Source organism: Pseudorasbora parva, chromosome 18 (assembly GCF_024679245.1).
Source record: "Pseudorasbora parva isolate DD20220531a chromosome 18, ASM2467924v1, whole genome shotgun sequence".
Taxonomy (NCBI): Eukaryota; Metazoa; Chordata; class Actinopteri; order Cypriniformes; family Gobionidae; genus Pseudorasbora; species Pseudorasbora parva.
The window spans coordinates 5579970-5597319 of NC_090189.1; the positions used below are offsets into that span (position 1 = coordinate 5579970).

A 17350-nucleotide genomic window follows, 5' to 3' on the forward strand; every position below is an offset into this window, starting at 1 on the left:
GTTTGGCATTTGCATGGAAGCTGATTTGCATTCCGGCTTGGCTGAGTCGAGTTTTCTGATGCTGGAAGCTTGTTGGCTGCTTTTTTGTTTTTGTGTTTGATCCAAATTCCTGTTTTGTTTTCTTTATTTCGCTTTTTCGCTTTCTCTCCTGCTTGCCTTTCCCAGTTAGAAGACAATAAGAAATGAAAATGATGACCATCTTCATTGTTGTTGGTCAGCTTGAGGGTGTTTTGAAAGAATTCGACACACTGTTTTTTGACAGTGCCATTTACTGTAAATGTACTCTATGCAAATATTGCAGTTTTCTAAAATGTGTCAGATGCAGAACACAAATTATAAAGGAAAGAAAGTATATTTTTGTTTTTTTACCTCACACAGGAACACAATAATGCAGGTTGTGATCAGTTAGGGATGCCTGATTTATTAGAATTTATTTATTTATTTTTGGGCAAACAGGAGTTTTCACCAGATGACTTAATTAATTTGGGTAATAAAATGAATTTGTTCTCTGATATCTACATAGAGGGTATGTGGCTTATTTAAGGGCAAAAAATGTCCAGATACAGTTTTACAGGTCCATTTACAACCCTATAAATTGTCCCTAGGATGTAATGCTCTGTTTTTGCCTTATTTGGAAGAGTCATGAATATCAATGTTGAGCTCTGCTCTGACTGGCTTATTTCAGCAGCTCTCAGCAGTTCAGCTCATGAGTCCTGACAGAACACAGACCGACTGAATGACAAAACATCTCAAATGGAGATTGATAAAATGCAGCTTACTTGTTTATTTGGTGTTTTTAGATCATCCGCGCAGGAGAGAGAGCTCGTGTTTGTGCGGTTGCCAGATTTCAGTAATTAAATCCACCAAACAGAGCTTTTCTGTGAAAAAAAACTTGTATACTATCCGGTGTTTTACTCAAACATGTCCAATCTGGCAACCATATGCATGGCGAGCGCTCTCTCGCGCACGGACGATCTGAAAACACCAATAAACAAGTAAGCTGCATTTTATCAATCTCCATTTGGGATGTTCTGCTTAAAGTGTGTCGTTCAGTCTACATTTTTCGTCAACGATATTGCATGTCTATATAACGTTAGTCACAATGTAGGCTAACGTTACGCAGCGACTGTGATGTAGTCTAAGCTGAAATACAAATAGGCAAAAACATCATAGGAAACACCATACTTCAGTTCTCAAAAATATAAATATTTAACTTATATTTTTACAATAATAAAGTCGTTTTAACTTATATGGTGGAAAAGGTGACGTTTGCTAGAAGGATTGAGTGAACGATCTTAGGAACATATCTACGGCTGTATTTTGTAATACAAAATAATATTACCCTTTGTCATTAGACACACTATTTAGTTTTGTATGGTACTTTGAGTATCCTATTGTTACTGTAAGCATTTTGCATCATCTAGACAATGCTGTCTCTCTAAGAAACTTTCAATTTAATCAGAAATGGTTTAAATGGTCGATAAGTGGATAAATCACTACTTACTGCTTGCAGGAATATAGTTGCCACTTTCTTCAGTTTAAGATGCTGAGTGAAGCTTGCCTGAAATGGGCCGAACAAGCGAACGATCTTGAATTAAATTAAACATGTTTGGACAGATGCAAATGTTGGGGCCGTGCATATAAATAATCCCCAACGCTTGTGTCACGGTTGGGTTTATGTTGAGAAGCACTTTTTTTTCCCGTGGTGTTTTTGATTGACGAGATTTACATAAGAAGTAGGAGGAGGGAATGATGTTTGAGACTCACAGTATGTGATGTCCATGTACTGAACTCTTATTATTTCACTATAGCAAGGTTAATTCAATTTTTCATTCTAGGGCACCTTTAAAATACACATATAAGCAATACTAATTAGTTCATATAAAGTGTCAAAAACAAGTAATCATATGGCTTTATAGAACAACAGTGTTAAAATTTAAACATAATATAATATTTATTTAGGACCGCATCAGGTCGAAATAAATATTATATTCAATGGCCTGATGTTTTTACACTTTACAGCAGATCAAATCCTTGTTTAATCAAACAACATTTAATATAAATGTTAATTTAATATTTGTACACTTCTTCACGATATAGATGCTACAGCCACTGTAATTTCCTAAACAAGAATATGAGGGCATCAAAACATGCAAACGCAGTGCGAGGGTTTAAACTTTTATTTTGAAATCGCGACGAACAACAAATTTGCATATTTAGAAACATATTGTTGTATTCACCTGTGTTAGCGTAATTTTATAAATGATTTACCTTAGACATCTGATGAAATGGCGCACATCTTATTCCCAGATGAACGTTATAAGCAACCCAAACTCACAGTATATGCAGAGATAGAGTTTGAGGTAAATGATAACATTTCATATGGAGCAGCATTTACTGCGGACGGAGCCGCTCTGAGGTGCAATGCATTTTATTTCTGGAAAAATTCCTCCGATGACGCAAAGGAGGGAGCTATTTCCACATGTTCCCAACTCGCACATAAGGGATGTGAGATCACACTCACAGCTCAGCTCGCAGCCGCAGGCATTCATGTAAACGGAGCTATGCTGAGTAAATGTAAGTGTTTTAACTTCTCAAATTATTTTCTATGAAAGTTAAGCTTCCAAAAGCATGAACTGAAAACGCCCCAGACTGAACACGCGCTGTGAATGTAAGTTTCGCCGCGAGCGCGGACACGATTACCTCAGCTCTCATCACGAGAGCTCATCAGCTCATTCATCATGACGGTAAATTAATCTGACTCCTGCAGCATTTGTGCTGTGACACTCGCGCAGCGACTCATTATATTGAACAGACACGTTCAGTTTTTAATTGTAGTGTCTGTTCTCAGTCACAGTAATCCAGTGGCTTTGGGAATGGCCTCACAGGGCAGCGAAGCATTCTGGGAATTGTAGTCTTTCATTCCCATTAGGGATGTAACGATATTGACAATATCGCGCTATCGTGGTGGTAAACATGTCTCGATATCGTCGTGGTTGGGTTACAATATTAAAAGGACATGTGTCTGTCAAAAAGCAAGAGGAATAAACAGTCCCACAGAACATATCATTGTTCACTACATAGACCATGATCGTTAGCGACCCGGATCTATATTTAACATGGATAGATTTCTACCTGTCATGATAATATATAAAACTCCTGATTTTAGAGTAACAGCTACAGAAGAATAAAATAAAACCTATTTTGTTACCTTTTGGAGCTTGGAAGGATTCAGTTTGAGCAGATGTTTAATACCATCATCATCTGTCCTCGTCAGAGTTCGTTTACCAGTATATTCTGCGTCGTATTCGCGATCTCGAGCATATTCTCCAAACTCATTTTCAACGTCTTCAAAATCAATATTTTGATCACTGACAGCTTCTTGACCACATCCGTCATCAAGAGACACTGATACTAATATTTGATTGTGTTTAGTACTTGCTCTCTGCTGTAAATCACTAAGCCATTTCAAATTTTTGCAGATTATAATTATTGTTTCGTTTTCGGTCAGAGGTAACTATGAGTGAAACGTCACTTCAGACATTGCGTATCAGACATTGCCACCTTGTGGAATAAAGGTGAATTACGCCCTATTTCCTTACTATAGATTAATTTATCAGTGTGCAAAAAAAAAATATATATATATATATATATATACAATCCTACACACCTCGGGTTGTTAGCGACCCTATACAGTTTTGACAAATACTAGTAAAAAAACAGGCATTCAGTTATAATTCTATTATTGTTTTCTTGTTATATTGTTTAAAATGGATTGATTGAGGAATACTAAGAAAGTTGATGTCTAACTTTAAAAAATGAATGAGGAGCAGGGTAGTGAGTGACGCGACCCGAGGTTAAAAGCACTGCGATCAGCGTTTTATGTTGTCTTGGATCCATGAATACAACAATAAATTGCCTATTGACTGGCAAAAGCAGAATAAATGTCAGTATTTTTTCGCTATTATCATCACAAACACTATCGTGAGCTATTTAACAATACCCTGAGCTTTTCCACAGTATCGCAATAAATATCGTACCGTGAGGTCAGTATCGAAATTGTATCGTACCGTGAGATTTTGATATCGTTACATCCCTAATCCCCATGAGACAAAAATACATTTTCTGTCTTTTCTCAGTCTAGAAGGCACCAAATTCAAAAATAATTTCACATTTCTACTACATTGATGACCCAGTTTAAATACAGATTCATCTTCCCAGCGCTGAAGTACCCCTTAAATGCTCAGAGTCCTGTGGTTTTTCCTATTTTTGAATACAAAGGCATTGGAAAACTTTGACTTAAAGTAATGGATATTTAATATCCGTGAAAATAATGTGATGCGTTATTTGGATTTGCGGCAAAGTGCCTCATAGTCACTGGTTCTTCTGCCTCTTATAAAAGTGATGTTGGACTGCAGATCGGCAGAAATTTGCAGATGGAAATTGAAGATGTCAGTCAACGCTGACGTCTCTGTTAGTGATCGATGGATGTCAGTCGTGTCTCCAACACAAGCTACCGTTTCCATCCTGTGGAAAGTGTAGCAGCGACTCACAGAAATTTGGACAGACAGCTGAACCAGTCACGTAATTTAATGCAGTTTCCTAGTGAATAAGCGATTTGTTTGTACCCATTATTTTCTAATAGTGTCAGCAGTCCTGAATCAGAGCTTTGCTGCTCTTTTTTAGATGGTGTTTCAGTTTATATTAAAGATCTCAAGGATGCTGCAATTTGAAAGGGGAGATTCATTTTTATTCAGTACAGTATGTTGCTTTATTGGGATTGTTCATTGAACAATATTCACAATACAGCATGATTTGTTTTCCTTATTGCTATATACAAAGTTTAAGACTAAGTTTTTCTTTAAATCAACAGCAGCTGCAGATGTACAATCATCCTCGAAGACTTATTGAAGTGACAGGCTTGTTGACGAGTTGTCGTAAAAAGATCAAAGGTATCCTAGCAACTGATCGGAGGCCCCCGATTTAGCCGTCCTTTGTATCGCCTGCGCTCGTGAGTTTTGTAACACAATCGTTTGTGTGGAGGAATGATAAATGTGCTGCCAAAAAGACGTAAAGAAAACACGGAGTACGAGAATCAGAGATGCGCGCCGTCATTGGGTCCAGAACAAAGACTCGCTCTACACAAGACTACTTGAGATTCATGTCTGTCTGAATGCATGTCTGTCTTCCTCTCGTTCCCTCTGTCTTGAGTTAATATTGACAGAGATTTTTTTGGAGGACTGTAGGGACGACTGCTTCATTTTGTTCTCGTTTGCTCTTTGTGCGACTTGTTCAGACAGTACAGTTATTGAATGTGGTTTGGAAACAACAAAACCTGTCATGTCATCGTGTCATTCCAAACCTGTGTGACTTTCTTTCTTCAGTAGAGCACAAAAGCTGTTCATGTGCTGTCAAGATCCTAAATGACTTCAAAGTATGATGAATGTACTTTAAATTTTAAGTTCACGATGTTAACTTCAAAGTCTTCTGAAGTGATTTGGTTGGAGAAACAAGCCAAAAATACTTATTTGGAGCTCAACAGCCTCTGGTCACTGTATGATTTATGGAAAAGTGTGGAAATTCTGCCTCACTTCAGCTTTTTTGTGCCATGAAAGAAGGAAAATATTACACGTTTATATCTGGTTTAGTTTATAATTAAACAGGGTTAATCTGCTTATTAACCCAACACACACTTTGGTCTGCCTGGATTTGACATGAATGCCAAATATGGGAAAAAATTGACTTGGTTATAAGTAAATATTCTGTGAAACCAGTGTCTTTTCTATTTCATAAAAGTAATGATTTATTTAATTAATTAATTATTTTTTAAGAGTGAAACATTCTAAAAGACAATTTTTTAAAGTGTTATTAAACTGCATTGTGCCATCTCAAAATTGTTAATTATTATTAAAAAATTAACCATAATAAATTAATAAAAAATGTAATTAATGAAAATCTCACATTAATAGAAATTAAATTGCATTATGCCATTTGAAAAATATTTACTATATAAATATTTGTTTATTATATATTTTTAATATATTATAATATTTATTAAATATTTAGATTACTTAAAGTTAATCAATAATAAATAATACAAAATTAAATTAATAAAAAATTAAGCTGCACTGTGCCATCTCAAAAATGTGATTACTATTAAAACAATAACAAATAAGAAAATTAATAAAAAAATTAATTAATTAAAATTTCACAAATTAATAAAAATGTAACTGCATTGTGCCATCTAAAAAATGTTTATTGATACTAAATTAATAAAATAATAAAAAAACAGATGAATACAATTAAGTTGCATTATGCCCTCTAAAAATTTAATATTATAAAAATGTTATACTAAAATAAATTAATGAAAATTTAACAAATTGAATAAAATTGTGCTTTGTGCCATATATAAAAATATATATATTAACACACACACACACACACACACACACATATATATATATACATATGTGTGTGTGTGTGTGTGTGTGTTTGTAATAAATATATATGTATATGTATATATATATATATATATATATATATATATATATATATATATATATATATATATATATATATATATAATTTAATTAAATATATAATTAAATATTTTTTTATAATTATTATTATTGATAATTACTCCATCTGAACAGGTCATTAATACTTTAAAACATTTATAAAGGGAAGAGAATTAACTGCTGCTGGTATGTAGTTGTTAATAATACACAGTCATGGTTAAAGGGCATGGGTTGATCGTAAACAGGCACTGCTGTTTGAACTAGATGTTTTCTTACGGGTCTTATTGTTGTTGTGTGTATTGTAGGTAAAAGTGTTGCTGTTTCTCTGTCTGTAAATACAGATTTGATTCTTGCTTTCTCCAGTTTGTGAGTGACTCCGATATATCTCAAGTAGGACATGTCCCTGTTTCAACTTTTCTATCAACCAGAACAACATCCTCCTTTGCCAATCATTGACTTATTTAGTGTTTCCTGCAGAGCATCCATCAAAGATTCTGCATATTTAGGTTTTCAGATTTGGCAGATATACAACATAAAAAATATCCACCATATGCAAGTGAGTTGTTATAGCATTTATCACACACTCCGGCTAAACTGACGGTTCTGATCTGCATATGAACAGTTTGAGATCATGTGACCTGGAGCTGATTTAGGCATAGTTCAAAGGTCAAGATCCCCTGACCCCGTCACTTCCAGGCTGCCGTTACAACTCTGATTCAGCCCGAATAAACGGGGAGCAGCTGCCGAGGCGATGTGAGAGTGAATCATTTACAGATATTAATTGTTGCCTGAAATCGGGAGTTACTCGAGAGGAAGATAATAAACGTCATTTCTTTGTCAAATAACTTCCTTCTCTGGAACACAAAAGGGATATTTTAGACAGATTGTTCATGCTGCTCTTTTTCATAAAATGGAAATATGTAGGGATTTTTAGCTTTAAAAAGGACTGTAAAAAGCACCTTAAATCAGACTTGTGTGCTATATTCCAAGTCATATGATCAGTTTTTGTGAGAAGCAGACTGAAATGTAAGATGTTGTTCATCAGCTTCCACTAGAAATGCATGATTTGAGGGAAAAATATCCCCAAAAAATATTACGGCCCAATCACTGATGTGTGAAGAGGCTTTTGGAATTGCTCTGTCTATTATTCTTCGTTTTTGAGGGCCTAACCATGCTCGAAAACTCATGAAACTTTGCACACGTGTCAGACTCAGAAGTGGTTAATATTGCAACATTAACATCTAATATGAGTTTCAGAATTTGGTGTGGCAAAATGGCTCGATAGCGCCACCTACAACATTTAAATTAAGCGCCACGTTCGCGCTACGTTTCACGTACGAGTATGAAATTCAGTACTCACATGTAACAGCCCAATACCTTCAAAAATATCCCTGGGAGCAAAATCTGAAAACCCAACAGGAAGTGAAATATTGAATTTTCATACTTTATTGAAAGAAACTTTATTGAATTTTCATAAGGCCTCATACTTTAACAAACTCCTCCTACTGTTTAAATTAGATCATCCTTAAATTTGGTCAGTGTAATCTTAAGGCCTTTGCGGCGTTAAATTGCAAGTTTTTTGCTGAAGTTTGGTGTTTCACCAAGAAACAGGAAGTTGCTGTAACTTGAGCATGCAATGTCCGATCTGCCCCAAACTTCACGTTTGATAAGCGTCTTGGCCTGAAGACAGTCGATTATAGCCTAGAAATCTAGACGCACCCTAGCGGCAGCAAATTTAATTTGCCCGCAAGTGTGATCTTGCAACTCTCAATTTCTATCTGAGCTGTATTCCTCAGAATCTGGACGACCCAATCACATCGTGTAGGTTGGCTATAGAGTCGGCGGGCGGGGCCATAATGACGACGGCTGAGTTCCGTTTGCGTGCTTCTAGTAAACACAGAAACTGGCGAACGGCGGCGGTCTTTCGAATCAGCTTTGACCGCGACTCTGGAAGACTTGGAGTTAAGCTTTCCTCTGAGAAAAGAACAAAGAACGGCACTGAAGTCATTCTTAAAAAGGGAAGATGTGTTCAGAGTTTAGCCGACCGGATACGGCGAATGTTTAATCTATCAGCGAGCTCCCCTTCACCGTCGTTGCTCTGGTTGGTGTAGCGCTATCCTATCGCGTGCAGAGGGAGTTTGAAAGACAACCGTTTATCCCGCCCCTCGGACTGAGCCCTGTCTATGGTGAGTTTCCAGACCAAACATCTTGATGTGGGTCTGGCTTGTCAGGCTAAGTCGATTACTTATTGAATTAAATCGCAGCCTTTGAAATTGTATTATCACACTTTTAATTGGATTGTGCAGCCCTGCGCTTCACCATCAGCCTCAAATCATTTACATCTGTATAGATTAAAACGTCACACCAGGTTTGATGAAAATGAACATATTATGACTGAATGTTTTGAATTAAACCAATTATAAAATTTGAGATTTATGGTGGTTGGGAAGATTTTCATCAATAAATTGGGAAAAAAGTTAAGTTGGTGGGTTTTGAATCGAAGATGAGTATATGATGAGCGAACTCGTCAGACTGTTCTCATGCCGTTTTGAAATGCATGAGAGAACTGAAGTTGATTAATAACTCATTTCCTGTCTTTGCTTGAGTTGGACTCATAGCCTGTCTTGAAACATAACAATATCATCGTCTTATATTGTAGTGCCACAGTCTTCGTCTCATCAATCAAATCTGCTTGTTCTCCGATCTCCACGCCAACAATCGAATGGCCGTCTCTGTGTTGGCTAATAGAAGTCCTCCATTATGAAGAGGGCGAGCCGTGTCATCTTCACTTCCTCGTGGTCTGTTTGAGCGTGACTGACGGCTCTATCGCCGCGGGAGGCGTGCCGGATGTTGGTGACACGTTTTGTGCGTGATTTCTGAAGTGGCGTGTGACGGTTTCCTCTCGCTGTAAAGGAATACGACCTTTGACTCGCAGCTCATCAATTTTAGGCTGCTGTCAGTGATATGACAAGAGATCCAGACACCTGCCTCTTTTGTGTGTGTGTGTGTGTGTGTGTGTGTGTGTGTGTGTGAGCCTGTTTATGTGGTTTATGAGGACACAAATTTGTATAACTACATGGGTATTACACTGGTATTACACTATAAATGTGGTTTATGAGGACATATCAAATGTCCTCATAATTCAAATGGCCTTAAAAACATACTAAATGATGTTTTTTTGAGAAAGTAAAAATGCAGAATGTTTCCTGTGATGGGTAGGTTTAGGGGCTGTGTGTGTGTGTGTGTGTGTATGTGTGATGGGTAGGTTTAGGGGTAGGGGCAGTGTAAGGGGATAGAAAATACAGTTTGTACAGTATAAAAACCATTACGCCTATGGAGAGTCCCTGTAAACCACATAGACCAACATGTGTGTGTGTGTGTGTGTGTGTGTGTGTGATGGGTAGGTTTAGGGGTAGGGGCAGTGTAAGGGGATAGAAAATACAGTTTGTACAGTATAAAAACCATTACGCCTATGGAGAGTCCCTGTAAACCACATAGACCAACGTGTGTGTGTGTGTGTGTGTGTGTGTGTGTGTGTGTGTGTGTGTGTGTGTGTGGAACACAAGAGGAATGAAGCTCTGAATGCCAACTAGCTATTGACAACATCAGGTTTATTTGTGAGGTTCGTGTGCTTTTGTATTGGGAAACTTGTTTGCAACCGGATATTCTTCAATCTGTTCATAACCGATTCAACAGTTTATTAAACTAGTTTTCTACTTTGTTTTCTACCAGCTTAGATAACTACATAAATTTACATAAGTGGCTTAATTTAAGCATCTATAACATTCATATTTGTAAAAAGATTTTTAAGTTTTTATAGAGGTTTTAGTTATTTTTTGTATTTTTTTATTTATAAAATTATAAATGTTTGTTATAATTTTATATATATATATATATATATATATATATATATATATATTAGGGATGCCACAATACTCAATATAATATTGAACCTTTCGGTACGGCATTCACGGTTCAATACGCGCTGGTGAATTGAGTTTTTTTTGGTTTTGAATTTAATTAATAATTTCCATTTCTCTCCGTTTGAAATATTTCTCTCAGTTTATTTCGGCTCTGTTTGAGTGTGCCTGTGAGTCTACGCACTGATATGAGCAAATATTCAATCATATTCCCTAAAGTTAGAGGTGTATACCCGCGTTTTAAAGCCTTGCTGGTTAAACATTTCATGCACGTGAATTAAATGTTTATCCGGTAAGGCACAGACTGTTCAAAGCATGCACTGTTTTGCATTGAGCGCGCGCACTAAACGTCTGTCAAACACGCGATTACTGGACAGTCTTACTGCGCTAATACTGTTGAATACACACAAGGTTAACATATAAACACAGTCGGTTATGTCTAAAGTGAAAGTAAAATCGTGTGCGTCTGTATATGAGATGTGAGCAGGTCTTTAATTGACAGCAGCAGCCTAGTGAACGCTTGTCCTTAAAGGGACAGTTCACCTCTAAAATGATGTTAATAAAAACAAAAACAAAACACCTTTAATACAGCAGCTTTTAATAAATGTTGTATATTGAAGACTATGTAGTTTTAATTTTAGCCTACATTTATTCATTCAATTTCATACTTAAATGCTACTGTACATCTCTGAGCTGCCACTGTAAATCTTTATATATATTTATTTTATATTATACAATACACTGGGAATGTGTACATGGGTTTTTTAGGTAAAGTTTTAAGTATAAGTAAGGGTTTATGTCTTTTAAGTGAAATAAAGAAAGAGTATTGCAATAAAAACATTTTCTCTATAACCTTTTTCTGTTCCTGTCGCCTAAGAATAGAATAGCAAAAAAAAAACAAACCGAAAAACTGTGGTTAAAAACCGAGGTATGTATTGAACCTTGGACTAACGGTATTGTTGCATCCGTTTCATATATATATATATACTAACATATAATTATTACAATTTTTTTTAAATCATTTTAAAATTAAATATGAATGTTTGAAAAAAATCTTAAAAAAATAGTATGTAAGAAATGTATTTCAATTAATCATAAAATGGCCCTGATATGTCACTAGACATTAAGAAATCATGTTAATTTCAAATACTTATATCCCCGACAACAGTAGACTGGCCTGGATATTGTCATTTAAAAGGGATGTTGATGTGGACATGTTGTGTTTTGGCCTGAAGCTCCGCCCTCCACCTATTGACCAATCGCGAAGTCAGTAGTGTTTCGGCATCCGGGTTGCCAGATCTGCTCTAGTTACCACAGCTGCAGCTACAAACGGTCCTGCTGATCCTGCAGCCAATCTGGCAACCTCGATCAGGGGGAGGGGGAGGGGGAGACACCACTCAACACTCTGAGGTTTGCACCGGGCTAGCTTCATCCGGGCTCTCGTCGTCGGCGTCCGGCATGATGTTGGGATGTTCTGCTTCTCGGCTGCGCCGCTGTTCCGTCCTGCATTGCGACCGTGGAGCGGCTTGGACATCTGCGCCGGCCCCGGTGTGTCCACAGAAGTGCCCGGAGGAATGTTCTGCCTCCTGCATGGTGCTGGAGCGATCCCCATCGTTTGAATCATCATGAAGAAGACCCATCATCTGGTCTTCAGCTGTCGTGCCTCGGCGATGTCATCGGGACACTGCCGCTGGGAGAAATCTGAAACATGGAGTGGACCACAGTGTGCTGCGGAGCTAACAGAGACTTCCACCATCAGCTGTTTTCTGTCCACCATCAGCTCTGTTTCTGTCACCATCAGCTCTGTTTCTGTTCACCATCAGCTCTGTTTCTGTTCTGTTTTCTGTGTTGGTTGATTGTTTGTAGTATTCTATATTTTTACTTGTTATTCATTTTTTGTTGTTATTCCCCCCCCCCCCCCTCCTTTGTTGCACTTTGAGATTCTTCGGAATGAAAAGTGCATTATAAATAAAATCTATTATTATTATTATTAACAGTCATTTGAAAGCGATTGCAGTACCAGTTTTGGCCACAATCTTACACACACTTCCTTTGAATTTGCCAAAATGAATTTGTGAGTACTGCACGGCACATTCTAGGAAAATGTTTTTATTTTTATAATATTTCAAAAACTGAAAAAATGTTATTGTATTAAACTGCAATAAGTAGTTTGTTAGTAGTTCTAATGAGGTTTGAGGTTATTAAATCTAAATATCATAGCTCATATCAAAAGCACTTTTTGAAAAACAACTTTCACAGGTACTTGTGTTCCTTACTAAGCCAGTGAACCGCCTGAAGTGAAGATCTGTGTGTGAATCCTCAGGCCGGATGAACCGCGTCTGTGAGGATGCATCAGTCAAATGAAGCACTGAATCAAATGGAGACTGACATCGGGAAGACATTAGCATGCAGCATAATCCGTAATCCGGGCATTGTGTTCCTCCCTGTGTTTGTGTGCGCTGGCATTACGTCCGCATGACTTGCTGTAATTGTCTGAGGCTGGTTTGTTCACCCCTCGACTCAGTCCCGGTTAACCAACGCTTGGGCGCTTTCTCTCTGACCTACATTACATTCTATTGCTGATTGTGTCCTTGGCAAAGGTTAATGATCCCAGTGATATTAATCACAACCAGAACCAATCAAGAACACAGTGGCTGCTCGTTATTTTCAGTTTGTGTTGGTTTGATTTTGAAGCTTAAATGCGTATGTGGTTGTTTCTCTAGTAGCTGAATGTGCATGGAAGTGCAAACTGAGCTCCGATACAGCAGGAAATAAATAACAAGTCAAGCCATTCCCAATCACTTAAGCTTAAATAACTCATTTATAGTGTGTGTTACTGTCAGATGGCTCAGTCTGCTGTGATTGGTCAGATGGCTCAGTCTGCTGTGATTGGTCAGATGGCTCAGTCTGCTGTGATTGGTCTACTCTGCTCTGATTGGTCAGATGGCTCAGTCTGCTGTGATTGGTCTACTCTGCTCTGATTGGTCAGATGGCTCAGTCTGCTCTGATTGGTCTACTCTGCTCTGATTGGTCAGATGGCTCAGTCTGTTGTGATTGGTCTACTCCGCTCTGATTGGTCACATGGCCCAGTCTTTCAGTTGGCAAACATTAGATAAAATGGATAACTGTTTAATGTTTCATAAATCTGGTTTATTATTGAAAATAAGTCCTTTTATGCTTCCAATGCCACCAATAATCAACTTGATTTGAATCAGGTTTAAAAATACATCAGTGGTAATATTTGATGTATTGTGCAGATATAAGTGTGTTCTAATAAATCTGCTCTTTGAATCCGTAGCAGTGCATCGTTCATTCTCGAATGTGATGTCTGTCTGTGTGTTTCCACTTCTTTTTTTAATAAAGTGTTTTCTCCTCTGCTCATCTTCCATATGTGTGTGATGTTTAACATTCATCCATCCGTGTGGTCAGACTCCATGATAACCCTCTCCTCATCTCTGTGTCTCTCTTTAGCCGGCGGATTTTATAATTCTCTCTGAAGGACGGATCTTCTGGTGTAGTCGAGCGCCGTGGGAGAGTTACAGGTCAGAAACTTCGCTCCTCTCTCTCCTCATCTGTGTGCTTTGAGGCTTTCGATGACATCACTGCATGAAGCCCCTCCCCCTGCGTCCGGGCGGGCCCTGCCGTTGCTGCCCTTGCATGTTTCTTTTTGCTCATTTCCATCTTTTGGTTGAATTGGAAATTCTTCTTTGTCCATCCCAAATTATATATTTTTTTCTCCCGCTTGGTTGTGTTCTCCCTCTTTTCCTGCAGTTTATCCTTCTTTTTTTCCCTTCGGCCTCATGGTTCTTTGCCTTTTATTCCATGTTTTATTCTTATTGAATTTTTATCTCTCTCCTCGTGTATCTTGCTTGTGCTTGATCGCTATAATAATGTAATTTTCTTTGACTAATTAAGCAGAGATGGAAACTTGAGTCTGTGGCTTGGACTCGCACTTAAGTCATTTTGACTCGGACACGTAAACAACAGCCTTGGGGCTTGTCTTGGACTTCTGGTCATTTTGATAGGAATTCCTGATTGCTTTCTCCCTTTACTACTTCACATGACAGCATGACACAACATTTTACTATTCATTCCCAATTAAAGGTCCCATTCTTTGCGATTCCATCTTTCAAACTTTAGTTAGTGTGTAATGTTGCTGTTAGAGCATAAATAATACCTGTAAAATTATTAGGCTCAAAGTTCAATGCCAAGCGAGATATTTAATTTAACAGAAGTTCCCTTTCAAAGCCTTCAGCGAACGGCCGGTTTGGACTACACCGCTGCACTTCCTGCTGCAATGACACAACTAAAACCGTTTGTTGACGAACCCTCCGCCCACAAGAACACGCTTATTGGGGGGCGTTGTCCTTTTGCTCTCACACGTCGAGAATAGGAAGCGTTGTTTTTGTAAAGTGTGTTTGTCGTCATGCAATTGGAACGCTGATATTTTTCATCCCGGAGTCAAATCACCTTTGTTTGGCCTTCCCACAGACGCTGTACGTAGAGATCAATGGCTACAGTTTATGTTTAACTCGGTTCCGGAAAATTATAATCACAATTTAAAACTATGTGCAGCACATTTTGCTGAGGACTGCTTCCTCAATCTCAATCAGTTTAATGCCGGATTCGCAGAAAGATTATTCTTAAAAGATGACGCAGTTCCCTCTTTGTCTGGAGAAGGCGTTGGTTATGGACCACAACCGGTAAGTGTATTTTATTATTTAAGTCGGTCCGTTTAACAGTTTATGTAACTCATGACACAAAGTGCAGCGCTGTTTAGCTTTGTTAACTAACGTTAGATGGTAATTGAAACTAATCCGAAAAACTTAGCATATAAAAGTGTAGTAATTCATTCAGACACCATCGATTGTTGGTGTTTGTTATAATCCGTTTAAACTACTGAATAGACAGCTTACCATTCTGAAACATCCTGCAAAAGTCTTTCCTGAGCAGGTTGTAATCGATCCTCTTCGATATTCTCCGGGTCTGATTCCGGCTCAAATTGATAAGGCAATTAGACATTTTTGCAATAACATTGAGCGCACTTATATCCCCGTTATGATAAGAGGCGGGACCTTTCCGGGCAACGTGCTAAGCTGCTGTCCAATCACAACGCGGGAAGCGCTGGCCCAATCAGAACTCGTTACGTATTTCTGAAGGAGGGACTTCATAGAACAAGGAAATCATCAGGCCGTTTTTAGGACAGAGGAAACAGCGCTGTACAGATAAGTCAATTGTGTGAAAAATACTGTGTTTTTTTACACGCGAAACATGAACTCATGTTATATTGCACACTGTAAACATAATCAAAATCAAAATCATGTGCTGCGGCAGCAAATATCAAATATAAACACTCCAAGCCAGCATTATTATATATGCATGTGATTTACGCATCTGAAGGCAAAGTGCTGTTAGATGCATGAGTAACAATATAGCCAAGTCCTACCTTGGGATAATCGATTTATTCATTTTATTTGAAAAGCAACCAATTAATCCAAAATTAATCCATTGTCTTGCACAGCTATCAAGAGGCTTGCTTGCTGACCATTTTCATGAACACTGAAAACCCTAATAAGTTGATTGAACTCAATTGATTTGAGTAAACTCGTTCCCTCAATTCAATTGAGTAATAGTCTCCCAAAACTTGTATATTTAAGTTCACTTAACTAGGTGCTCACGTTCACTGTACTTAAATTAAGTTCACCAAACTGGGTACACCAGATTTTCAGTACACCATGCTGGTACAACCAATCAAAACTTCAACATGCAATGCAGCATTAATAAATTATACATCTGAATTGTGACACATTTTCTTTTTTGCATTTGCTTTTACTTTTGCTCTTTTGTTCTGATGTTTTGTAGCTTGTTTTATGTTCAGACTTGATCTGTTTATCAGATTTTTTTTTTGATTGCCACCATTGTAGAGATTCATACTTTATATTATTAAATATAAAATATTATCATATTTTTATTTATATTACAAAACTATTAATAACTGCTTTGACAACCAGAGCATTAGACTCTGCAATGAGATCAGGGATTCTGCCAATACATGATGATGTTATCATCGTCAATGATTAAACAACATTACTTGATGATATTTTCTCTTGATTTTGTGTTCCATAACAAATGTGCCTCACAAACACAAAGAAGCCAGAGAAACATTAATATTACACAGTCAAGGGTCAAGAGCCCAACTAAAGCAAACACTGATCTCCATCATGGTGACTTACAACGAAACTATTATTTTCATTAAAACAGAAATAAAGTCAGTCTGGTTAGTTATAAGTTAGTTCACGTTATTATTATGTTTAGTAATTTACGAATTTTAACTTACCGATTTTAAGATTGCACACAATGAAAAAGTCTCCATCTTAATTTGAACAAGCAACGAGGCGAAAAGGACCGCCTTTTGTAAATGTTCTCCAATCAGTCTCCTGGCATGGCCAATCACATCAAAGCAAGACCAGAGCGAGCTATTTTAATTAATTATAATTTTGAGTTCATTCAACTTGAAAGATCTTAAGTTTATGTATTTTGTAGGTAAATAAGTTATACTAACTTATATTTTTGAGTTTTTGGACTAAACTAGTAATATTTAGTCAAGATTACTTGATTTGTTTAAGTAAAGACAACAATAGGGTTTACAGTGAAGTTCACGTTTCAATGTCCTTTTCATTTTTTTTGCCCAAGTATTTGCTATCATTTGCATGCATATTGTAGTAAATATATTATATGCATGCATATGGTAGCAAATACTTCTCCAGTCCAAATGCAAGTTAAGCTGGTAAGTATTTGCTACCAAATGCATGCATATAATATCCATATACCACGTTAACTTGCATCTTGACTGGACGTATACTTCCATATGCATTTTTTGACCCTACCCGACTCATTTCTACAGTGTGTTGT

At 37.3% G+C, this 17350-nt stretch overlaps 1 protein-coding gene across 13 annotated transcripts in view; it reads left to right on the forward strand.

Moving 5' to 3' along the window:
- Nucleotides 1-17350, forward strand: part of sema4d (sema domain, immunoglobulin domain (Ig), transmembrane domain (TM) and short cytoplasmic domain, (semaphorin) 4D) — an 85222-nt gene that overhangs the window by 25075 nt on the left and 42797 nt on the right. For 4 of the 13 annotated variants that reach the window (XM_067423704.1, XM_067423705.1, XM_067423707.1 and 1 more), the window contains exon 3: nt 13910-13980. The exons of the other annotated variants lie outside the window; for them this stretch is intronic. The gene's annotated coding sequence lies outside the window, so the exon portion shown is untranslated. The remainder of the gene's footprint in view (nt 1-13909; nt 13981-17350) is intronic. 13 annotated transcript variants of the gene reach the window in all.